This window comes from Cnephaeus nilssonii (genome assembly GCF_951640355.1).
Source record: "Cnephaeus nilssonii genome assembly, chromosome: 17".
Classification (NCBI taxonomy): Eukaryota; Metazoa; Chordata; class Mammalia; order Chiroptera; family Vespertilionidae; genus Cnephaeus; species Cnephaeus nilssonii.
In genome coordinates this window covers 20,478,327-20,505,442 of record NC_137088.1, presented here as the reverse complement: position 1 = coordinate 20,505,442, position 27,116 = coordinate 20,478,327, and the positions used below count along the sequence as shown (strand labels likewise).

The following is a 27,116-nucleotide window of genomic DNA, read 5'->3' as shown; positions in this document are numbered from 1 at the left end:
ATACTCAATTATTTACAGCCACTGGAAAATAACACACCCGTGCATGCACGCGTGTGTGCGCGCACACACATACACACACACACACACACACACACACACACCACACCACACAAAGCTCATGGACACCATTTCTATAGTAATTTCTGAATTAAGAGGAACAATAATCACAGCAGATGTGTAACACAGTAAAATGATTACAGAGATACAACCCATGGGAAAATGAGCCAGGACCCTGCTTACCACACATTACTCGCTACTCCCTGCTTCTCAGTGGGCCCAAGCAGAGGCATCCAAGCTAATTTATGAGGCCGTCATGTGATGCCACTGCCGGCCAAAGTCTCTACTTCAAAGTAAGATGCTATAAATTTCTTTCTCATTCAATACTTAGTCATCTTCACAGGAAGATTGTATATCCAAGTACTTCACATCCTGTGCTTAAAAGATTTCCATCCATCTCTCTCTGTACGGGACATTTTCTGTTAAATATTGCTTTGCACGCATGTTTTTACTGTTCCCATGACCACTTGGAAAACCTAAATTTTATTCCATGTAATCAACTACAAATATATCTAGAGTCTCCCCAATTTCTTTTGCTTTTAGATTATGTCTTTCTGCAACCCATTAAGTGTTTAAAAACACACTACTTTTTAAAGCTTGTTCTCTTTACTGAATATTTTTCTTCAGAAACGTGGTTATGCAGGTGCTATAAATGGGTCTAGCAATGCCATATATAATCCCAGTTACTTTGAAGTACTTTCTCTCTTACTGGGAAGAATGACGTATTGAAATAGTTCATGCAGAGCTTAGATCTAATGGGCTTATCTTGTCCGATCCATATGTCTGCAGGCCCACTCTTCCCCACACCCCAACACAACAAGGGGGCCATACCCTCTCAACACCTGGCAAGGGTAGATAACACAAGGCAAAACACTTTAAAGTCCAGGAAAAGCCATAAAATAAGAATAAATCAGAAACCAAACCTGTCAATGATCACCAGGGCTTAAGCCTAAATTCTCAAAGAATTCCTCCGAGAATGAATTAGAATCATTTCTTTTTCTTGGCACTCTTGTCGCACATCTGTGTGAGTCTCAATGTATCTTATTGTCTGTCCTAACCCTGCCTCTTCTTTTACTGTGAAAAGTAAGCCATTCAGCGCCCACCTGGGTGAATTTTATAACATTTCTAGCATCTGTTTCTTTATCACCCATTTTGTGTTTCCGATTAATCGCACAGGAGGCCTAAACGGGGCAGCGGGGACAGGATCTGGCACGTAAGCAGACTCATGGCCTGCAGGCTGACCCACTCTCTCAGGCTGTATGACACTCATGCTCCACCAGACTGCAGGCCACAGAGACTGCTGTGAGCAAGAAGAGAGATGCTCTTCTGCGTGAATCCGTGCCAGCCGCCTCTGCTACTGTTTGCAAGGATCTCGGAAAGGTGTCTCTGTTTCCATAACAAAGATCAGAGTACTATTATTTCTCACCTAGGCCAGTGAAATAGCTCTCTAAATGATGCCTGCACATCTTCTATTACACTGCCCCAATCCACTCTCATAGGCAAATCTATACTAATAAAAGGGTAATATGCTAATTAGACCGGGTCGACCAGCCATCTTCCAGACGTCTGACTTCCTTCCAGACAAAGCCATGGTGGTGGAGGCCGAGGCAGAGGCAGTTAGGGGCGATCAGGCCAGCAGGGGAAGGCAGTTGGGAGCGATATCAGCCCAGCAGGGGAGGGCAGTTGGGGCGAGATCAGGCCGGTAGGGGCAGGCAGTTTGGGGTGATCAGGCAGGCAGAGGCAGTTAGGGGTGATCAGGCCAGCAGGGGAGAGCAGTTAGGGGCAAGTTCAGGCTGGCAGGGGACGGTAGTTACGGGCGATCAGGCAGGCAGGGGGCAAGATAGAGGCGATCAGGCCAGCAGGGGGGTAAGGTAGGGGCGATTAAGCCAGCAGGGGTGCAGGGTAGGGGCGATCAGGCCAGCAGGCAGAGGGGTTAGGGGCAATCAGGCCAGCAGGCAGAGGGATTAGGGGCAATCTGGCAGGCAGGCAGGCGAGTGGTTAGGAGCTAGTCATCCTGGATTGCAAGAGGGATATCTGACTGCCAGTCATCAGACATCCCCTGAGGGGTCCCAGATTGGAGAGGGTGCAGGCCAGGCTGAGGAACACCTCTCCGTGCACAAATTTTGTGCACCGGGCCTCTAGTCTATTATAATTTTACCTTATACTCTGGTCATTTGTTCAACAATTAGGGGCTCAAAATACAACAACCTGACCTTAATATGACTTATAAGGTCCTTAAGGATCCGGTCCCTGCTGAATGCTCTAGGCCCATCTTTCACCTTGCCTGCTTCTCCATGTATCCACTTTGCTCTAGTCCAGGCATCCTCAAACTACGGCCCACGGGCCACATGCGGGTGTTTTGCTGTTTTGTTTTGTTTTTACTTCAAAATAAGATATGTGCAGTGTGCATAGGAATTTGTTCGTAGTTTTTTTTTAAACTATAGTCTGGCCCTCCAACGGTCTGAGGGACAGTGAACTGGCCCCGTTTAAAAAGTTTGAGGACCCCTGCTCTAGTCATATCGAACTTCTCTCATTTCCTAGGAAACCACTCTTACCTCAATGCTGCAAACATTATGTAACCGTGCCTTTAACATCATCCCTCCTCACCATCTGGGAACTGCCTGCTTATCCCTCAGCAAAGAGAGTTCATTTCCCAGGAAGCCTTCAAGGATCCCGTCCTGCAAACTGTGACTAACATCATGGTTTTCAACTTCTCTACCTCAATATCCTGTCTCCTGGTTGCATTCCTTACTAGTCTGAAAGCTCTGTAAGAAATGGCAACATACTCATCTTGTTTTCCATTATGACTGGTGATGCCTTCTGAAGGCATTTATTAGGCACAAAAAGTTGTTCAATGAATGAAAAACTGTTTGCATATCCTTGAACTTCATGTTCTCTTCCAATTACACATGCACTCTTTCTCCCTGCCTTAGGTCTCCAGGAGTTATTGGCCTTGATAAGTAAATACAGAAAATCTCAGGAGGCTGGAAACTTAGGAGAGTATCTACTAATGCTGCACCATTTGAAAAGTGAAAGCATATGAGCCCAAAGAGATTAGAGAGCCTGCCCAGACACTGAGCTGGAGAGATGCAGACTCTGGATCTGAATCCAAATCTCCTAAATCCCTGGTTTATGTTCTCTCAACTACACTTGCAATAATCAAGAATTTCTCATCAACTCCCTCCACAGGTTCTCGTGCCAGGGGCCTAGCATTGACTCTCTTATCCACACCAAATACTGATGGGGTTTGGTAGCTCATTTCAGCAATGTCTCTTCATCAATGTGCTCATCAGGAATATGTGAAAGCAACATTAAGAAGGAAACAGTGGAATTCTGCATCAAAACTTGAACATGTTACACTTACTTTCCTATTGCATGAACTTGACAGCTTTTTCAGAATATGAAAACCACGGACAGTTTTGTTTATCGGATGTCATGATTCTTATCTTTAGAGGTTTACAAATTATCACAGGTATTAAGTATTTTTCCCCAAAGAATAATCTGCTTCTAAATGAACATAAATAGAAAGATTAAGTAAGACAGTGTATTTGGGACATTATTGGTGCGTGCAGACTTTATAGTATTTGGGGCAGAAAACAGTTTTCAAAATAGTTTAAGGCACTTTGGGCCAATAGTAAGCATGTCGCATTGAGTCTAATCTGGGGAACAAGGAGGAAGGGCGATGATAGCAGGCATGCTGATTCCAGCTCCTTTCCACAGCTGGAGCTTCGCCCTGGCCTTAGATGCCTGGTGTCAATGACATGTTTCTGTGAGAGTTCCCTAGTCATTCATAAAGCCCTGCTTCTGTCCCAGCAAACCCACGCTTCCCCTCAATGACCACTTGAGGCTCACTTGGGTGCCACATTCCTCAGCACTCAGAAATTCCACGTGTGAGAATATGCACAGCAATAAAAGCGCACATTGGACATGCTGCTTCTGTCACTTGTACGTGGTGTGAATCTGAACAAGTTAACATTTCTAAACTACAGTTTCAGTGTCTATAGAGTGGGGGTATTAACCACAATATGATATCTATTACCTTACACCCACTTAGAAAACCTAAAGTTTAAAAGACCAAGCACTCCCATATGTTGGCAAAGATATGGGCCAAACAAGATTTGCCTCTTGCCGATGAAATGTAAAATGGCACGATTGCTGTGGATAAAAAATTTGACAGGTGTTGTGTGTTTTTTTTTCACAAAGTGAAACATACTCCAGTCTTAGAATATAGCATTTCTATTTTCTTTGTATTTACAAAGAAAAATTAAAATAACTCACCAAAAAAGTATACACAAATGTTCAGAGCAGCTTTGTACATAAAAGCATTATAACAACTCAAACAGCCATCACCAGGTACACAGATAACTTGTGTTGTATTTTAAAAATGTGATACTATTCAGCAATAAAAACCAAATTATTTGATATAAAAACAACGGGTGGAAGAGGGTATGGGGGAATAAACAGTGATAGAAAAAAATAAAATAAAATAAAATAAAATAAAGGAAAAAGAACTCCTAAGACAGGGGGAAAAAATGAATGAACCTCAAAAACCCTGTGGTGCAAATGACACTAAGCACATAAGAATACACAGTATGATTCCATTTCTATCACATTCTAGAAAGTAGTCTCCCATGGTAGAAACCTGCTCTGTGCTTGCCTCTGAGTCTGGGGGGGATTGATGGGACTGGAGTATTAGTGAACTTTCTGGGGCCATGGGAAGGTCCTATTTCTTAACTAGAGTGATGGTTCTACTGCTGAACAGAACTGTCTAAACTCATAAAAAATCTGTGCATTTGATAGTATATAAGATATGCCTCAAGAAAACAGTAAAGTACCTGAAATTTGTTCACCCAGACTGATTCTTTAGCATTGCAGACAGAATAAAGCTGCAGTCTTTTGTGCTGTGAACTTGGAAAATAATCACAGTCACACTGTGATCTCACCAAGGTATATGCCAACCGCAGCCCTCCCCCATAAACTGCCAAATTTGAGTTCACCTCCGGCTGACCCCATCATGTTTCACAGAGAACAGTTGAGTACATGTTGCTCTCTTTTTGAGGACAAAATAGCAACACATTATACTAGTCCTTTTAAAACAGCTTTTTCTTTTAAAGGAAACTTAAGAAATAAGGGAGTTTGTAAATGAGTGGAATTTTTTTTCCATTATAATAATTAATCTACGTTGGACAAATATCCGATAAAAGAGTAGACTTGGGTTTACATAATGGGAAAATTTTAAATTTATTTGTCTTACAAGTTATTCCATGATGTTCAAGTTATTTTCTATCTCTTAAAAAAATAACTACACAGACTGATGGAAGTTCAAATATTTGAGAAGAGTTTTAAAGTTTTCTTTTCCTCGTTTTATTGCAATGAATAATTTGGCATAGGCATGGCCACTTAAAGCTCAGGAAAGAATTATTAAAATGGAACTCAAGGTATTAAACAACCACACAAAGAAGACTTAAAGAGAGAAGAAGAAAGTCAGTAATTGTTTTGTGGTTTAGCAGTTTAATACTGGATATCCAAAGCAATCTCTCTTCTCTTGCAAAGTACTCCACAAAGCAGGTGCATTAAGACAAAATTGATGGGTGAGAGGACTGGGAATATAGCTACTAATGGAATGTGTTGATTTTAAAGATGGATAAAATGGAAGTCATATCAACCTCGTATAACGGCTTTTCTCTCCGCACGTTGCTTGCCGCATGTCATATTAGGCACTTACAGCACGTTTCCCTCCTTGAAGATACAAGTTCACTGCATAATCGCGGTAAGGAAACGTATCATGCGCTTCTTTTCTACTTTCTTGCTTTGCCTTGTACAGTGCTGCACAGACCAACTCTTCGATAAACATATGCCAATAGAACTAAATAACTAACAGAAAATGATGAAAGGCCTTTATCTTTAAAAAGTCCTGGATACTAAGTCATTCTCAAGATAGTTTGAGGAAAGTAGGCATCTACCCAGCTTTTGGGTTCTCAGCACAGAGCCACTAGTATTATTCTGAAATGTGATGGGGGTGGGTGAATTCTGCCTACATTATCTTCAAATTTCTATAAAGCTGTCAGAGGATAAAATGACTGAGAAAACACAATAGACATTTCCATGTAAACCTTTCTAAATTTTTGAAATATTGTTTCTCGAATTAGCATCAAAAAGACATCATTCAAAACAAATTGATGTCATGAAAATATATTTTTAAAAGGACAAATTAAGTGTGATATGTATATAATATGATTTATAGCTTTAATTTTTTTGGGGGGGGGGAAACAACGTTAAATTGTTTTACTAACATTGAAGCAGTGACTGTTCTTTGCTGTCACATCACAGATCCTAACTGATCCAGACCTACAATTTGGAAAGTGCTCCTGCAGACAGAAGACATGTCCTCTGGGACTGACGAGGGAGGAGAGAAAATACAGGACACAGCAAAACGCTCAGGAAAGGGCCTGCAGACAACTACCTTTTGGTAATGCAATTGCTCTTGAAAGGTTGTTCCTAACCTTCAGCCATCATGGGGCCCAGATACGTTCATCTACATGGAACGCACTTTGAGAAAGTTTGCAATTCCTTTCCAACACAATGCAGCTCTCAGCATCAGACGGTAAACTAAAGCAAGTTATGGGACTCCAAATTCATATTCTATATCCAATTTTTAAAGGCAGTATAAGCTAGTGATTCATAAATTTATTGAATTTTAGAGACAGAGAGTGGGTCTCATGTTATAACTCTTTCTATTTAATATGGAAAAAAAAATAGGTGTCCAGAAAAAGATGGACGACTTGCCAGAGATAACACACGTCATAGGCAAGGTCATTGCCAAATTCTCCTGAGTTCTGAGCATGGGCTTTTTCTTACTGCCCAATTTCCTGAGTTGTTTTCTTATCATTACTTGGTAGGATCTAGTCATACAAGGACATTATTTTCAGGAACAATGTTCAAAGCCATCGTCTGCTGAGCATGCAAGGGTCCCACTAACACATAAACCCTAAAGCAGCTCTGAAAACTCACACTAAAGACCCCAAAGCAAATAAGCAAACTCAATTCTCTGTAATAAAGTGCCAGCCTCTTATATTTGGTGAAAATATTTCCCCGCTAATTAATCTATTATAACAAGTCTGTGAACGATTGAAAATTCCCAGAGGATGGAGAACAGAGAACAGTGCTCAACCCCCTCCAGTTAAAACATCAAAATATTTTTATTATCATTAGTTTTGCTTTATTGAAAATAGCCTGCGGTGTGTAGGGTTACATTTTCTCTAAAGATTCTTTAGTTTTGACACAATTGGAATAATGATTTCTTTCTGAGTATATTTACAGGGTCTTTCTGAATATCTTTGTGCATGAAAAACTCAGTGACACAGGAAATCAATTATTATTTGCTGGTTAAGTTTTTCCTCCTCCCTGTTGGAAGGTTCAGAAAAATAAAATGCTAAATTTGCTAAATTAATTTGCTTAATTTAGGGTAAAACTGTGTTTATGTGATCACTGGTTAGTACTATTGTCATCTTGAAATTTGTTCAAGACAGCCTGACCTGAGTATTTAAACCTTATCTCACTCCGGTGAATTCTCAAGATTCAACGTGTCCCATAAGCCTTTAAAGTGATAACTCCTTATGTTATAATCAAGCCATTTTGCAAAGGTTTGCAGGTGTCAAAGGAAGAAAACATTTAATTCCATTTTAGCATTTCTTGACATAAGGAATTGTGCTAGGCATTTCAGCGGGATACCAAAATATGTTTTTAAAAAATAGGACAAGAAATCTCTACTCTTGAAGAGCTTAAAAGTAAGAAAAGGGGGCAGACAAGAACTTTGTCCAATGGCACGTGAAAGGGACATAAGAGGAGGGCTGCAGCCCAGGAGCCAGCAATGCATTATGGGACTCTGAAGAGGAAGTGATGCCTCCCATTTAGAAAATATGATCCTTAGCCACAAATGGCACCACCATGCAGCCAACTGCTGCACCTGAACCTTCTTTGTCCTTGTCTCTTACGTCTCACCTCTGATCCATCAAGCAGTCCTCTTGTTCTGTATTAAAATGTACTTTAAACCCATCCACCATTTCTGGGGTCATAATGTTCCCAGTTACCGTCACTTCTTGCCTAGACTGGTCTATCACCTTCAATCAGTCTCCCTGATTCCACTCCTAATTTTGAATCCACTCTCTGCACTATGATGAAAGTAACCATTTCCAGAACATGGAAAAGATGGTGCCTACTTAAAACCCTCGAATAGCTTCCCACTGTTCTTACAAGTCCAATTGCGAGCCGCAGCTTCCAGGATCTTAGCATGACAGTTCCTGCCTGATGGCACAGTCTCCTCTTTGCTTCTGTGGTGGATGTGGTAGCTGGGCATCCACCCCAGAGGTGGAGAGCGACAGACTCCACATCCCAGATTCATTCCCACCAAGACCCTGGCCATAATTTGGAGTCTGCCAATTTGATTGCATGAGATTAGAAGACGAGATTGAGACTACATTTCTGTCTCTGTTTTCTCCCCTTTTTCTCTGGCAAGCTCTGTGAAGGAAGAGTCCTGTTTTTCTGGGGATCTGTTCCATGTGTGGCTGTTTCCCAATTATAGTGTCTGCCTGAAGCTGGATGTGGCCCCTTGCTGGCCCAATTCCACAGCTTGGTTTAGAGTTGGTTTCTTTCCTTAGTGTTCTTAATGACTCTGTGATCCATTTCATCCTTCCTACTGAAACTAGCTCAGGGGAATCCTAAATCCCGCTGTTCAACCCTGAATGATATGTTTACTTTCAGTTTCACTAATTTACCAAACTACTTTTGCTGTTAATTTAAGGTCTTGACATGTACTTTCTTCCTTGCCTGGGCTGGCCTTCTCTGGGCTTCTTCTCACATTTCGCTTCTTAGTGTAAATTTTATCACCTCGGAAATATTTTGCTTGGTTAATGAACACAATTTAAATACTTCCCAGTGTTTTCCTATTGAATTCTCTGCTTTGTAATTTAATAATAGTTATATAAGCTACAATATGTAAACATATATCATCAAATACCTGATATTTTGTATCCTGTATATAAGATATATCCATATATCTATCTATATGTGATCTATATTTATGTGCCGGGGTGGGCAAAAGTAGGGTTACAGTTGTTCATATGGAAAATGATACAATAATAATACAAATAATAATACAGAAATAAATTGGTTCATGTACTCACAACTGTGAACTTACTTTTGCCCACCCTTGTATATAAACTTGTTTATCATGTTCAGCCACTAAATTGTAAGTTCTTCCACTTGCTCAGCAATGTATATCCAATACCTTGGAGACTGCCTGGTACAACCACTTTTAGAATAAATCTAAGTTGCTTCTAGGAGTTTTCCAACTTTTCAACCAGCCTCTTCTTCTTTCATTGCTTTTCATTGACCATGGCTTAGCCATAGAAACCAAGAAGCGGGGCGGGGGAGGCTCTCTATTCGGAGCGGCTGGGGAAGTTTCCTCAGAGCACAACATGGAGGCAAACCACATTACAACTGTCACAGAGGGTGAGGATCACAGGTGTGGGGCTGTGTTCTATTTCCCTAGCACCTAGCAAGGTCTCTGGACTTTGAATAGGTGCTCAAGAAGTAATTGTTTGGTAAATCAACTGATTTTATTCAGTCCTTTCATCTGAGAGTAATACAAGGTCAGGGAAGGTTAAATCACTCTCTCAATTTCAAATACATTGTTTGGAGGTGACTCTAGCTCCAGGGTCATCAGATACACAGAAATCATCCTTTTCCTTATAACAGTCTCTTTTCTTAAAAAATCTAAAGCCATTATTTAGACTTATCTCATTAACATATATAAAGATCCAATGAGAAAGACCTCCCAAGGTCCAACATTCTGAAATTTTATGACATTTCAATATACCTCTCTTTTTCTTATTAGCCAAAGAGGTCCATTCTGCTTAAAAGATACACATTTAAAATGCCAGGCCCATTAACTCTTTCAATCTCCCAAAGAAACAACCCATGCCTACCTGTTTAGTACAAATCAAATTTAAGAAAAAAGATTACATTTTACAGATACTTAAATTTTGAGTTTATAGTAGACCCCATTGGCACTTTTAGAAAAATCGTTCTTTCCTCTTGTTTTTTATGGCCTGATATGAAATCATTTCCAGTGTATTGTGTATGGAAAAGACCTCATCTTTTAGATATACCTCATGTGTGTATATGTGTATTGCATAACCAGTTCATCATCAACAGACAGAAAAGCATGTTGCTTTCTCAGCAATTACTTGTCATGTGGATTAAGAGCACAGTTAATATTCCTGATTATTTGAACATAGCTCTGTGAACCTTCCTCAACTCAGAATGTAAGTGTTAGACATGTAAACAATTGAAATGTGTTTGGGCAGAGAAACTGCAGCTATGACGGTGTGCGTGTGGCAGCTTCATTCTTTTAAACCATAGCCTTTTAAACAAGAGTTAAATCCACTTCGTTTGTGGTCTGAGGCTGGAATTAAACATTGTCTCCATGAAGGAAGGCAATTTTTTTACTTCACCATTCACTCAGCTCCTAAAATAGACTGGACAAAGTAACCATAAAAGGGGCTGCTGAAAGGAATAATTGCCAAATTATTATTTACCTAATAATTCTAAAAATCAGACCCTCTACTCCTCTCACATACAAATTAGAATATTTTTAATGATGCTGAACTCAATTTTCTCCTTTTTACATATAGACATGGTAGAGCAAAAGTAGGTTTATGGTTATGAATACTTGAAACGCAGAATTTATTCTTGTACTGTTATTTGTTAATCATTGTATTCTTTCCCGTATGAACCTACTTTTGCCCCACAATATATTTGTTTAAATGATGTCTTTAAGATACTTATTCTCAAGGTGGGGAGTGTGTGCATGTGCATTTGTGTGTGTTGGAAGGAGATTTATATTCTTTTATGTTGCATTTGTAACATATTAACTGTAACTGTTTTTAGCTGAGAGTGGCTACCCTTTTCTGATTACAGAACCTGGACATAGATCAGAATTAAAATAGAAGACTTTTCCTGGCTGGGTGGCTCAGTTGGTTGGAGCATTGTGGAGCATTCATACACCAAAGTGTTGCAGGTTTGATTCCTGGTCAGGACACATATCTAGCTTGCAAGTTTGATGCCCGACTGGGGCACGTACAGAAGGTAATCTCCCACATCAGTGTTTCCCTTTCTCTCTCTAACTCTCTCTCTCTCTCTCTCTCTCTCTCTCTCTCTCTCTCTCTCTCTCTCTTCCTTTCTCTCAAAAAAAAAAAAAAACACCCACAAAAAACACATTCTTGGATGAGGATAAATAAATGAATGAATGCATAATTAAACAGAAGACTTCTTTTGTATTGAAGAAAAATTTCCCTTACCCAAAATCTATTTCTTATCTCTTCTCATCTTTTACTTTGGCCAGACCCAATTCTTCCCCAAAATCTAGCCCCAGGATGCTCTCATTCATTCCCACCCATAGAAGAGATATCAGGATGATGGTATTCTGGGATGCAGAGTCTCGTTCATATTCACACTCTTCTCTCTGTTTCCATAACTTGTAGGGGCCACAGTTACTCTTCTGAATCATTCTCTGCCATTTTTGTAACTGCCCATAATTCTTCCAAGACTGTCAAACTCACAGTCTTACCGGCACTGTTATTTCCTCCTCTGCTGAGTCTGACAGACCAAACCCACCAGACTTCACTCCTGCTCACCTCTTCCTTTCCTGTCCTATTAACACCCCCATATTCAGGGTAGTGATTGCATCACATTTACAATTCAGCAAAGATTTCCCCAACACACCTTCTTCTTCATGTCACTGCTGGCTCCCCAATATCCTACGAACTGTCAGATCGGTCTCTCTAATGTCAAGCTCTGAGTCCTTAACCTACTGTGTCTGCCCTTTCTTCCTAGAGTTCCACTCTCCTTCTCCAATCCTAGCACTCAAACGCTCTATCAACCAACACAGTGCTCCTTCCTGCATCAGTGTTTCTGTTCATGGTTACTTCCATCAGGCTTGCTTTATCTCTGACATTCTCAATATCCATGCCCAAGCAAAAGTTTCCTTTAAATTTTACATCTCTCATGGAGCCTCACTTCCAGAAACTAAAACCAGTAAACACATATGAATGGCCACCAATTTTCTGGCCTATATGCTACCAACCCACATTTAAAGGTATAAATCTAAGCGTAATAGTAACTTTCACTACTGTTACAATAGAGTTAGAGGAGGCATCTTCCAGAATTACTCAGATCTCCAAGGATGTGTACGAAATGTCCTTGGTTCCTTACTTGCTCCCTAAACCTTAAAGAAATTTCTTTCAGAAAGGAATATTTTCAGCCTCTATGAAAGTAGCATAACATTTCAATGAAGACAATACCCATGGGAGAAAAAAGTAAGTATAGGTTATTCATTACTCTAGTCAATGATGGCGAACCTATGACATGCGTGTCAGTGCCATTTCTGATGACATGGGGCCGCTGAGGTGGCCGCATGCCGAGGATGAAACATTTATGTTATTTAAACTATAAATATCGCGAAATAATGTTTTTTCCTCAAAGTGACACACGACCCGAGTTATGCTCAGTTTTTTGGCGAAGTTTGACACACCAAGCTCAAAAGGTTGCCCATCACTGTAAACCCCAGTACAGACCTTTGCGCATATTAGATATTCCAAATTATATATTATATAAATAGATATTGAATGTGCGGATGATAGCATCATTGTTCAAAACCTCTTCTTTACAGAGCCCTTCCCTACCAGAGGGTTGTATATGCCTGTGGCCCACTGACATTAGGACTCACCAAGTGACTGACTTGGCCCGTCCCCCAACCCCCAATAACATGAGTGAAAGTGACCCATCCATCCACTTCCTAGAAGATAGTTTAACAGGTAATGTATAGCTTACCTGTATCATAATATAAGCAATGCCCAGATACACCTGCTCCATCAGACTATGTCCAGAATTAAAGGCATATTCAGCCAAGTCATAACAAACAACACACCTTTGTTTTTATAAGCCATTGAGATTTGGTGATCACTTATTACCGTAACATAACTTAGCCTAAACTCTCTGATACAGAGATAATAAAATATTTGCAGTGGAATAATTATCTCCTAGTACTGGCTATATTGTCTCTAAAAGAAATGAGAGTCCCTTTTATTCAAAATTGTGAATATCTTCAATACAGATATTAACTATTTCAGATCCAAAACATAAATTATCAAGTTAATAATTTTATATTTGAACTGGTAGCCTAGAAGTATTGGTATTATTCCCTGTATGGAAAACTTTGGAAGATTCTAGAACTGTAAGTTAATTTAGTTCAATATTCAGACAGGAAATGCATATTTCTCTGTATAATTTCATCTAGGATACCACTTGAGAAATTTATCTTTGCTTTATGTAACTTTTGTGGAAATTTTCCTTCTCAGATCTGATCCATAATTTAACATGTGTAATTAACACATGTAATGATGTGTTAATGATCTCTTATTTATACAGCATCCAGCTTCAATGAACACAAAGTACTCTATTTACTTAATTTATTCTTTAAACATATGCATCTGCAACTAACTTTGGAGTTAAAATAAATTAACTCCACTAAAGAGTAGATTTCTACAAAAGAATATTTATTTAAAGGCAAGAATAAAAAATTAAGACATGCAAATATTCGTTTGCATGACAGACTATTTAAAGCTTTTGATTTAGAATGAAGAGTACCAAAAAGTATTTCCTACCTCCTATCAGTGTTTAGCAGCTCCTGATGACTACCTCGAAACTTTCATTTTTATTAACATCCTAAGAACTTAATTTGTAATGAAAGGCTACATTGCAATTGCAGCTAATTCTACATTTATACCTGCCTCTATAATTTGCTTTACTTATGGCTGTCTCTTACATTAATATTCATCACAAAATCCCCCTTCCAATATTACTTGATTTGACAGAAATGCATTAGCTATGACAAATGCTTCATAATGTACTCAGTATTAATGCAAGCAGAATCTATGGTAATTATTGCTATTTAAACACACTGATTATTCCTTCTGGTCTTCTTTAGGGAATGGAAATAAAATCTACAGCCATCAGAAATTAGAAATATCTGTTTTTAAAATGTACTTTATATTAATATAACTCCCCTAAAACTTCTATATAAAGAGGTAGTGGCATATCATAATCATGGTGGCTGCATATATTTGTTTGAAGAAGGGAAGAAAATAAAAAAGAATAAACTTCTCACTTGTATAGAGAAAAAAGGGGTCTCAGGAGGATGAGTAACTTGGTATAACAGTAAGGTTAAGCCTTTGATCACTCAATATCAATTCATCCTCCTTTCTTTAACAATTCCCTCATTCTCATCACATGCAACCAGGTCACCAGCAACTTTCAGTAAGCAAAGATCCAGAAGATGGAGAGGATTTCTTTTCCACTTTAGTGATACTAAAATTCATAACACATATGACCTGATTCACTAGTAAGTTATTTGACTGGTGGAATTACATTTGACTTGTTCAATTTTGTAAGGTCATCCCACAAACCTAGTCAACTTATTTCAGGGGTTATGAATCATTTCAACTTATTTCAAGGGGAATGAATCATTTCAAAGTAGCAATTAATTTAAAGCTATCTCACGATTCAAATGTATTCAGATGGCTCTCTGGACATATATGGTGTTCTCAAGGATTTTAACCAAATAGCAGCATCACTAACTGCCATTTCATTAGGTACATAAATCACTAAGTGTCATTTTCAAAAAGCACATTTCAAGTTTACTTATCACATAAGGCAATCCTTCACTACTTATTTAATCTTCTAAGCTTTCCAGATTTGTGAATTGATTTATTGAGGCTGACTCCAATGCTAGGCAGAGTGAGTGTGACAGGAAGCGCAAAGCTGTCTAAGACACTGGCTGAGAAATCACCGAGTGACTGAGTTACCTGGAAGGCATACGATTAAGATTTCTACCATCATAAAAATGGGGATCCAGATAGACTTTGTTGCATTATAGGAACATAAGTAACATTATATATCAGAATGTACAGACTGGAAAAAAAATGAACACAAAAGGGATGAGATGCAATAAATGAGGTAAACCACTTATTTAGAAATAAAAGGCAATCCCCCCCCCCCAAATAAAAAAGTAAAATGAAGATATTATCAGGAATAGGTATTATTTCCAACAGAGAACATAACCTTGGGATTCCTATACATTCCATTCAAATCTATAGTTTCAGCTCATGTATTATAATTTTGAAGTGCACCACTTGCTACTGCCTACTTTATAAAATAATAAAAAGTCAAAATTTAGAAGAGCTGTATTTCACAGGGCATTTGATAAAATCATTATCTCAGTGGTTTTAAGATATATTTTTAGCTGAGGGAAAAAGACTATGCAGAAGCTCAACTATTAATAAATACAGAGATTAAAGTTGGAGTGAGGAATCCAGAGTTCTGACCCCGAAACCTCTGTGGAGCTCACCATAAGCCCTGGGGTTGGGAGAGCAGATGTATTCCTCTTCCCCACTGAAGTGCCCAGGACAGCTTATTCTATTTGTTAGATTGCTTTTGTACAACTCCAAAGACAGAACTCCATGTCTTCCAAGGTAGCCCAGTTCATTTCCAGAGAGCTTTTAATTTTTAGGGAAGCCTTTCTTATGGAACCGAAATCCATCTTTCTACAACTTCCTTTCACTGTTTGGTTTGCTAGTGTATCTCTGGGGCCTAGAAGAGCACATGAATGTAGTACAGAGTCATTGTGTTCAGTACAGAGTCATTGGATAAATGAGTGAACAAACAACCCTCCTTTTAATTTTTTTAAAAGTCCTTAATGTCATAATCTCTTTTCTAAATATCCAAGTATTTGGACACTATTCTCAACTGTTTCTCCAAGTTCAGTCCTAGTTGCTTCAAGTACCGTCCCTATGGTGTGGTTTCCAGACCCTTCACTGCCTTCAGTAGTTTGAACTAGCCTTGAATAATTTCATTAACTTTTTTGAAGTGAGGAGGACAATACTAAGCTCAATGCAGTAAGATGGGTTGAGAAGAGCAAACTAGAGCCATTGGTTTTGAAAGTCCGAACTCATTTGTTTATTAATTATAAGTAGGATTGCAATAGTTCATGGCCTAGGATCATCATTAGTTGACTTCTACTTTAAATCAATGGTCAATGAATTGTAGTCTGCAGGCCAACTCTGTTTCAACGTCTATTTTTTATAAATAAAATTTTATTGGGATATGGGTACATCCATTCATTTGTGCACTATCAATGGCTGCTTTCACATTACAATGGCAGAACTGAGTATGCATGGCAGGGACTATTTGGCCAGTAAAGTCTAAAATATTCCCATTGCGTACTTTACAGAGAAAAAATAAATTTTGACCCTGCTGTAAATCATTCTTTCCCGGAATCAATGAAAGTTCAAGCCAAGATAAATAGTGTCACCAAACACCATAAATGCAGGAAACCTGGGAAAATAATCCCTTCAAGGAAAAGCTATCTTCTGCCTTAGAATTCCTTTAAATCAGAATTTCCCCAACCTCTGTAATCGGTAGAATTATCTGTGAAACTTTTTTGAGGTGCCAATTCCTGGGCCTCTAACTAGGTCAACTGACTCAGAAACTCAAAGGTGTGGCTTTGACTAATCCCTGGCCTCTGCAACCCTGCCCTAGTTCTATCCTTCTACCATGGTGCCCTTCAGCTTACTTCTGTTTTTGTTGTTATTGTTGTTTGCTTGCTTAATTATTACTTTAAAATAATTTTACACTTACAGAGAAGTTGTAAAAATAGCATAGAAAGTGTTCTCCTGTAATTTTCATCCAGATCCCCGCCATGCTAACATCTTATATACCATAGCAAAGTGATCAAGATCAGAAAACCGATGCCGAAGAGTACTATTAACTGAACTACAGATTTTATTCAGCTTTTATCAGTTTTGTCATGATAAATGTTAAATATTTTAAGATACACATTTCTTTGAATTTTTTCATGTAGAGATTCTTGTAATCACCACCACACCAGGAAACAGACTGCTAAATCACTCCAAAGAAACTTGCTTGCGCTACCCACTGCAGGCTCTCTCCAACTCTTAAACCTTGAAAACTACTGCACATTATAATTTGGAGAATGTAACATAATGGAACAATGAAGTATGGAACCTTTTGAGACTGGGTTTGTTCATTCACCACAATGTCCTTGAGATCTGCCCAAGTTGTTACACGTAACAATAGTTTATTCCTTTCTGTTGTTGAGTAGCAATCCATTGTATTGATATATCCCAGTTTATTAATCCATTTGCCCAGTGAAGGTCGTTTGGGCTGTTTCCAGTATTTGCTAAGTATTAACAGAACTGCTATAAAAATTTGTATCCAGGTTTTCAAGTGCACATAAGTTTTCAATTCTCTTGGGCAAATCCCCAGGAGTAAGGTTGCTGGGTCACATTGCAGGTATACATTTACCTTTACAAGAAACTGCCAAGTGTTTTCCTCAGTGTCTGTTCCAGTTTGCATTCCCACCAGCAATGTGTTCCAGCTGCTCAGTATCCTGATCAGTACTTGGCATTGGATTTATTTACCTTATTTTAGACATTCTAGTTGGTGTGCAGTAGACTCTTATCATGGCTTTAATTTGCACTTCCCTAAAAGCTCATGAGGTTGACTATCTTCTCATGTGCTCACTTTCCATACCTGCATTCTTTGGTGAACTATCTGGTCAAGGCTTTGCCCATTTTTCTAATCAGAATGTCTTGTCTTCTTAGAGTTTAATGTGTTCTTTATATGTTCTGGGTACAAGATCCTTGTCAGATATGTGAATTGAAAATGTTTTCTCCCAGACTGTGGCACATCAAATGTTTTGATTTTGATAAAGTCCAATTTATCTTTTTTTTCCCTCCTTTTATGGATCATGCTTTTGGTGTCATTCTTTATCGCTCAGGGTCCAATCAGTAGAGAGAAGCTCCATAGTAATTTGAACAAGGAAAGTTTACTATTAACTGTAATAGGGGGTTGCTTGATGATGATTGTCTACTAATAAGTAAAGAGATCTCTAAGTAACATGGAACTACTAGATGTAGGAGCAGACATCACTCCTAGGGCTGAGATCCTGTGCCTGAAGAAGAGCTTGTGGTAGAGGGTATGGCGATGGCTCATTGAATGATTGAGAGGTTGCCATGGGACGTTACTGGAAATCTGTCCTCTAGGTACCAGCGAAAGCTGTCCATGGGCAGGTATCTCTCTGGAGGCACAAAGCTGACCGAATGGCCATAGGGGTGTGTTGGGAGAAGCTGCTGACTTGTGGATGCCTCTAGATTTACACTAGGAATTGGGTATTTATGGGAGAAGCTGTCCACACTGCAAGAATCTGGCCATTAAGACCAGGAAGACAGACCGCTTCTTCCTCCTGCAATGTCTCTCCAGTGCCCTCTACTGACAAAGCTTAAAATCATGCCAGTTGGTAAAGGGATAATATTAAAAGGATCCATTTTCACAGGCTGGGACTGGTCCCCAGGGCTCTGCTGGACAGTTTCCACAGGGCCTGTTGGAGAGGGGCACTGCCTCTGCCTGAGCTCGATGGTCAACAGGACACTTCCCCTCAGTTTTTGAAGTGTCCAGTGATGTTCACCTGGAGAAGGGTGTGTGTGGCCGCAAAGGTTCTGACTATAGGGCTACTGTCTTCTAGGTCTAGAAGAGGACTAGAAACAGCAGACTTTCCTTGGGTCTATTGGGTCTGCAACCATTTCTAGTTCCAGGTTGCAGGCTGCTCTGGCACCCAGGCTGGGATATAAAAAGGCAAAACAACAACAACAATAATAAAAATAAACAAAATAAAGAAACAGACAAAAAATAGGGTACTTCTCACTGGGTCATCCTGAGGTCCTTAGTCTTCCCAACCTTCAAAGTCTTCCGATTATTTTCTTAGGTGTTCTGTCCAGGGTTTATACTTGTAATTTGGAGGAGGATAGGATGGAATGAGCTTTCTTCATCTTCTCTGGAACCAATACCCTCAGGGCCTATGATTTATTTCCTTAGACCACACGCCAAGGCTTGTTCCACATGTCTGGCTGAGGGAGATTCCTTCCAAAAATGTTTATCCTGACCCACAAGGCTTCCTTATTGGCTAAAAATGGAGATGGGCCATAATATGGACACACCCACATCATTAAGAAGGGCAAGATCTACTAAATACTGGAGTAGATGTGAGGAAAGAACTGAAATTGTCCTAAACTGTCAGCTGGTGGTAACAAATGCTCATTTGGCATCATTGATTCTCACCTTTGTGTTATATCAAAGGTCCCAGAATACCTTGGCACTCTTTCGACTCTACCACCATATCTGACCTTGCTAAATATCAGCTTCCTCCATGGGGTTTCCTTTTCCCCCCATTGGTGTAGACCTCAGAAGAGTGGGAAAATCCACTCCTATCTCAAAATTGCACATGAATCGAGTAATTCTGATCATGATAATGATCACAATGGTAAATAGTAACAGTGAACTCTCTATCATTTCATAGTACCTACTATATGCCAGTCATTAAGATAGGTGCCTTAACTGAATTATTGATCATCCTCACTACACTTGATTATTTGACAAATGAAAAAAGTTAAATGGTACAACAGAGATTAGAAAACTAGAGTCTGATTCCAAATCTTGTCTACTTCCCAAAGTAATACCTCACCTTTACCCCCGTCACACACCTTCTCACATGTACTACCCTTTTTGCCTATACCTTTAGGCATACATTGTAATATTCAGATTTTGGTTTTATCCATAAAATACAAATAAAAGCTCCCTGGTGGCAGTAAATTATCATAAGTCTTGGAATACCTACCTGACACAGAATCCTGTTTTAGGCACTGAGTGGCTACTGATTTTCACAGCTGCTATTAAAAGAATTTATCTAGAGCCACAAATCCATTCAATGACCAGCTGAGTGGATGGGATGCTCAGTGATTAATGAGGCTAATCTGACTAATGATCAAAATTGGACCATGCATACATATGAGCACCCAACTTGAGATGAGGAGTCACTGTAGGCATTAATTTATAGCTACATATGAAGAAATGGAGCAAAGTGTCATAAATGCAAGTACAAGTCTTTCAAATGCACATTTCAGACACACGTACTTTACGATGATACCTGATGAAGGCTCCCATCAGTCATGCCACAGCCTCCTGTCCTGATTACAAAGTACATGCTGTCCATTTCTCTGAACATGATGACATGCTATCAAAAGATGATAAATGTCCTCACAAACAGGTAGCTAGAAAATATGCTTGCAATCTTTCTCTGTAGTTTTGCAACAGCAAACATCTTGACTAAATTTCTTATATGTTGGGGAATAAAAAGCAAAAGGCTTCAACTCTCAGGAAAGCTCAAATGTAAAGAGATAAAAATCAGAGGATCTGGGTGCTGGAATAGACATTACATTACATCTAACATAACCACAATCCAGAGCTAGCATTTGCTCCAAAAATTCTTAACGACTAGTCACATGTTCTGTACCAGAATTTCTCCACAGAAAGCAAAATATCTGGAGTGCTCTATTTGATGGAGAGTTCTTTTGTTTGCTCATTTGCTCATTCATTCATTCATTCATTCATTTAATAACTATTTACATCATGCTTTTTTAAAAATAAGCTAAGAGTGTATGCAAGGCACTAGGAAAACAGTCATGACCAAGACAGACATATTTTTTATCTTAAGGAACTTCTCTAGAGATTGGAGGTGACAAACAAAATTATACAATAAATTATTTACATGTGTAATGGGGAGGCCATATGTGGTATCAAAAATAAGTTCCTTTTTACATTGAACCTAGTGAGCTCCTCTGCATTTTTCACCAAATAGCCCAGGTTGTATACTTTTGTGCCATACAGAATGAGGCTTCATTCATTCTTCTACATGGTTACATACCAGATATTTAAGGAAAGCTAGTATCGTACCTTCAACAGTTCTCTAGGACAATTTCTTCCAAAAATTTTAAATCTTTCCCATTTAACAAAAAGGTGAGGCCCTTAATTCAGAACTCTGTTCTTACATGATGGTGTTTTGTGTGTGTTTTTTTCTATAAGTGTGGTGGTTAACAATCTATCGTATCTACTAATAATCACATTTGCTAAAATGAATTACAAGGCTCCAATATATATGCAAGAAGGGCTTAAACATGGAGAGGAGTACATGGATATTTGGTAGACACTGCAAATTCTACATTTTACCTAACATCTTGATAGTACATCTAACAACACAATTATCATCCTCATTGTCTAAACTTTAAATACCTTTACTATATCATTTCCAACTGTAATTACACATATAATATATAACATGTACACACATAACATGACCATAGTATTAGAATGGAGGAAACTTGATTGAGGAACAAGAATAAAATAAAATGCTTACTAAAAATATAACACATATACAATAGCTAGATCCCAACCTTGCATCATAGAGCAACAAGATTATGGCCCAGGATCAGGCCTCTGTAGCTAGATTTGCTGGGTTCCACTCCTGGTTTCATCATTACCAGTTGTGTGGCTCTGGGCAAGTACTTAACCTTTCTGTTCCTTATAACAATAAGGACATTTGATGACCTGTTGTGCAAATTAAGTAAATCAATATATGTAATATACTAGAGGCCTGGTGCACAAAATTCGTGCACTTTTGGAGGGGGTCCCTCAGCCTGGCCTGTGCATTCTCGCAGTCTGGAAGCCCTGGGGGGATGTCCGACTGACGGCTTAGGCCCACTAAGCCATCATTTAGACATCCTTAGCATTGCCACAGAGGCAGGAGAGGCACCCACCACTGCCGCTGTGCTCGCCAGCCATGAGCCGGCTTCTGGCTGAGCGACACTCCCTCTGTGGGAGCACACTGACCACCAGGGGGCAGCTCCTGTGTTGAGTATCTGCCCCTGGTGGTCAGTGTGCATCATAGTGACCAGTCAATCCACCATTCATTTGCATATTAGCCTTTTATTATATAGGATTAGCGTGCGTGATTCATAGTATATGTTATAGATGTGTGCACTATTGCTATTATTACAAAAAATGTGCAATAAAAATGTAATTTTTTTGGTTGTCCATGGTTTATTGATAATATTATAGCACAGCAGAAAGATTCTAATGGCTCTGTGTGGTGTTTGAAATTCATTCCAAATATAGACTGAATGACCTGCAGGTTGGACAGAATGCCAAAGTCCAAGAGCTTCAGCATGTCCTTAGTGTCAGTATCAACTTCAAAGATCTCCTGATCCAGGCTGAGCCCTCAGGAACATAATTGTCTCTCCTTTCTCTCTTCTTCCTGCAGCTAGATGGAGACACTTCTCATGGGGCCTCTCTGAATCTGCTTCGTCAGATGTGTAACATAGCTCGCTATCTTGTCTCGGAGCTTCTCACTGGGAATAATGGCAATTTCCTTACACACGTGCTTGTTGGTGTGGAAGTTGTTGCTCAGGTGCGCTTGTAGTATTTCTCAGTGATGACCTGGGCTGCCTCCTTCATGATCTTGGTGTGAACACAGCCCATCTTGGTGGGTCCTGGTGAAAGCTGAAAATGTAATGTCCTTATTTGCTAAAACCAAGTCATTCTTCCTTAACAGCTTTCACCACGCTAAGTTGGAAGTGGGTGGGAAGATGTAACTTTCTCATTGAATTTATGAACATCATCACAATCTTTCCAGGTTGAATAGTCTCTTTTGCATTTTTTTTAACTCCATGGCATGGCACAGAGATAAAATGTCTCTCTTATTCTTTTAAAAAAATGACATAAGACCTTTTGATTTTTCTTAGTAACAGTCTTTTTTTCATGTTAATTATATTCCAGGCAGAGACCTATGAGGAGGCCTGTTTGTCCTACTTGACAGTAGGACAAATAGGAGACAAATATAAGACAGGCATTCAAGGGAAGGGTTGCCTGTCCTTGATGACCTCTTTCTCTTCTTGTGCTTGATCTTCTTCTTCCCCTTCAGAATTTTAATTGTTCATAACATTTGTTCTAATCCACCTCGCAGTTAAGGCAAGAAGAACACAATTCTTATTATGAGAAAGGAGACAGCACTCCAGTTCTACAAAGGGCTAATATCAATTAGCCTTGTGTTGCCTGCATGTATCTCCATATCTAGAATAGAATATTTTATGGTACTGCAACCAAGGTAAAGCTTATAATCTTATCCTAGGGCATCTGTAAAAGACCTGAAATGCATTGCTCTGATTTACCTGGTCCTCAACCTCCTGTCCATCTAAAGTCACAGCTCTATAGAAACAGGACAGAAATGACATTAAGGAGATTGCATTGGAAAAGACTTGTGCCTACTGGGCAGTTTGCTACCTAAGTCTTAGCTGTTTTCTTAGGCCAGGGGTTTTAGAGGATGAATAAATCCAGCTCTCTGGAAGGAAAGTTTAGCATTTATTTGTTTAATCTTTCCAAGCAGTCCAAAAGCATTACCTGGAGGTAGAACTTACAATTGGATTTCTAGTCCCAGAGGACACGGCTGTTGCTGCTAGAATCGGCCTAAAGCCCTAGCATGTAACAAGCACATTTGCAGTGAAAGTCTATTAATAAACTGATGAAAGCTCACCAGTTAAAAGCTAAAGAATGCTATTTAATGCTCTCTTTTGCTTTTAATGGACTGAAACCTGTTAAAACACTGCTAAATAATAAGGCAAATTTTTCTTTCAGTTGATAGAGGGACAAGAACACACACAGACACACACACACACACACACACACACACACACACACACGAAAGATTAATTCCAATAGGCTTTATATCAAAAGGAGCTGGAATGGAGCAAAACCTAGAGTCTTGAGGGTCCACGGAGCCCCACAGAATGGCTGGAGATAAAACTGGAGACATTTCACTCAGACAGAACTCTATGATCACATTATCAACTTTTCCTGGGGCTATTAAATCAGTGGAGCAAAAAATAGGCACATTTGGTCCACAGACAGAGAGAGCTGGGTAGAGCAGAGAGAGAACTGAAATGACACCACAGATGTCTCAGGGCTCCCATATCAAGGTGCACGCTCGGAAGGGCTCTTCCGGGGGCTCTACTGCAGATAATGGTTTATTGAGCGCAAAAATGAGAGAAGTTAGGGGATGGAGTTTTAAAGACTTTCCTTATTCTTTAAGTTCCCAGATCGGCTGTTTCATCTATTTTTGGATTCGTGGTGTCAAACCAACCAGTCGATGCAGCTCTTGCAGTGAGATTTCTGCTTCTGTGACACCTGTCAGGTTTCAGCTTCACAGTCAACATTTGCTTCTTCCTTTCTAGCTAGGAACACTCATCTGTCTGCCCCACTCTATGCTCTGGGCTGTCCTTGACTTGCAGTGGGTTTCAGACCTCTAGACGATGTTGAAGTTCCTGTTCAGAACATGGCGTCAATGCCAAAGACACCTCACTCTTCTGGTTATGGGGGCCTCTTTTTGCTTTCCTGTCTTGTTCGTCTGAGTTTGGATTCAAAATCTTCCTCTGAGAAGTGGAGGCTACACATTCATCTCTTATATATACAGTTATACAGTATCCCTAAAATTCTTTTCTTGGATATATGTCTCTGGGGTTTTGAACCTTACACTAACCTGAATTCAGCTCCTGCTAGTCTTCACCACCACAATCAATGTAGTCTTTCCCTGTTACTGACCTGATTTCTCCCTTGCTATCCAAACCGTGCTGTCCTGCTTTTTCTATTAGAATAAAATGGAAGGTCACTGTGGCAGATTTTACTTTACAAAGATGACCACAGCAACAGTTCCCATCTCACATGACCATCTTATATTGCAACTGACACTCTGCTCTGGTGCCTGTCTCAACCAGTACGATAAGATGGTAGGCCATTATTAGGACTTTAGGTCAAAAGGAAATACATCATCAGCCTGGCTGTCTCTTTGGAACCCTGATGCCATCCTGTGAGAAGCCTAGGACATAGAGAGGCCACCAGTAGCTGCTCTGGCAGACAGTCCACCTGAGGTTCCAGCCAACAGTCAACAGCCTAACATGTGAGTGAGGAAGGTTTTGTGAAGACTCCAATACAGCTGCCATTTCACTGTAAATACACGGAAGACAGTCCACCTCCTCCCTCACCCAAATAAAAACCCTGGCTTAATCTCAGAATCATGAGAGATATTAATAGTAGTAATAATACTACTAAGATACTAAAAATTATTAAAATAAATAATTGTGATGTTAAAATAAGTATTTTTTTCCCACTGTCACACTCATAGTGGTTGGGTTTTCATATGCAAATAATTGAAAAATAATTAAATAGCTGAATATCTGGAGGCCTCTAGACCTGGTATATGCAAAGTAAGGCCCTGGGGCCAAATCCAGCCTGCTGCAGGTTTTAATAAAGTTTTATTGGAACTCAGATTATTTGCTTACATATCGCCAATGGCTGATTTCATGTGACAGTGTCAGAGTTGAGTAGTTGTGACAGAGACAGTGTCATTTATAAAAGCTAAAGTATTTAATGCCAGGCTCCCTTACAGAAATACCTTTTCTGAACTATAATCTTGACAAATGGCTGACTTTTTTATTATAACTTTTGACAGTGTATATTCACCATATTGCCACATGATATATGTGTATGTTACCCAGCTATGGAAAGTTTTATTTTAATTTTCACACCAAAGATAAAGCTACACATATACACTCATGTATTTGTGTAAAGCTTTCATTAAACTGAAATATACCACAGATATCCTAAATAGCCATTTATGTGATTTTCATAATGTTACTGTTGAATTGAGTGTGAGTTGAGGTACCACAAATTCAATATGTTCATTGCCCAAACCAAGGAGTGTGACACATTATAGCGAATGTTTTATTTTCCCTTCTGGAATAAGAAGACAGCTGAGAAAACCAGAAACTCCTAACAGTTCAGAAATTTACATTGGGTGGGATTTTGATGAAGATAAAATAAAGGCAGATTTCTTACTGTTTTAAGTAAAGACAAGTAACATCTCAAATGCATTAACCTGACCACAAAGTACCTACAAATTGAATGCATTTGCTTTATGCATTATAAATGTGTTCTTTTTTTAAAAAAATAAAACATTTTGTCAATTAAGGCCCACTTGATTTTTTCATTACTTTTTGCACTATAAAAAAATAAATTTCTGCCGAAACCGGTTTGGCTCAGTGGATAGAGCGTCGGCCTGCGGACTGAGGGGTCCCAGGTTCGATTCTGGTCAAGGGCATGTACCTTGGTTGCAGGCACATCCCCAGTGGGGGGTGTGCAGGAGGCAGCTGATCGATGTCTCTCTCTCATCGATGTTTCTAACTCTCTGTCCCTCTCCCTTCCTCTCTGTAAAAAATCAATAAAATATATTAAAATTAATTAATAAATAAATTTCTGCAGGATACGACTTAGGAAAACTATCTTACCTCCCCCCATTAATTGCAAGTATGAGGAAAGATGCTACCTTTACCCTTTTGAGTAAAGGGAATGTTAGTGGACAGAAACACTCAATGGTTTGACAGCCAGGACAAGTAAATTATTCTATCACTGCTCCAACCATAGCTCTTAGATCAGTGGTTTCAACACAAAGATGCATAATCTGGATAGAATCTTGGATTATTTTGAAGTAAGATATTGGTCTTCACCTACTGTTTCCAAAGCCTTTTTAAGATCCATTCATCCTTCAGGGTGATGAGTAATCCCCCCACTTTCCTGGAAACAAAAGTTAACACATACAGGTACCTGGAAATAACTAAAAGAAGGATACTACATTACAAATATATCTTTCCATAATATTTGCAAATGAGAGATTTTACAAATAGGGAGATAACTGTTATTGCTGTCCAATTTCTGATACTCATATTCTTCTGCAGGAAATATTGTTTAAAATGGGGATATCAATAACTTAGAAATAATACTTTTACAACATTTAAAAAAAGTTCTGTATGAGGCTGGAGTGCAATAACTTATATAATGACATATTGAAATTTTAAAAGCTATAGAAATAAAAACCACACTATTTTTTCCTGTTTAGGAAATTGTTAACCTTATAGGAAAAACGATTTATAACCTTGAACTCTACGCTATATTACCTTATTTTAAAATATCACTGTATACTGATC

At 39.1% G+C, this 27,116-nt stretch overlaps 1 protein-coding gene and 1 pseudogene across 2 annotated transcripts in view; both read right to left on the bottom strand.

Moving 5' to 3' along the window:
- The window catches only part of ZNF385D (zinc finger protein 385D), a gene marked incomplete at its 5' end in the record, with an annotated part of 281,502 nt that overhangs the window by 42,320 nt on the left and 212,066 nt on the right, over positions 1-27,116 (bottom strand). The gene's annotated exons all lie outside the window — the stretch shown is intronic.
- On the bottom strand, positions 22,025-22,563 carry LOC307113389 (small ribosomal subunit protein eS17-like; annotated as a pseudogene). Its single transcript has one exon. The product of its transcript is annotated as a small ribosomal subunit protein eS17-like (transcript).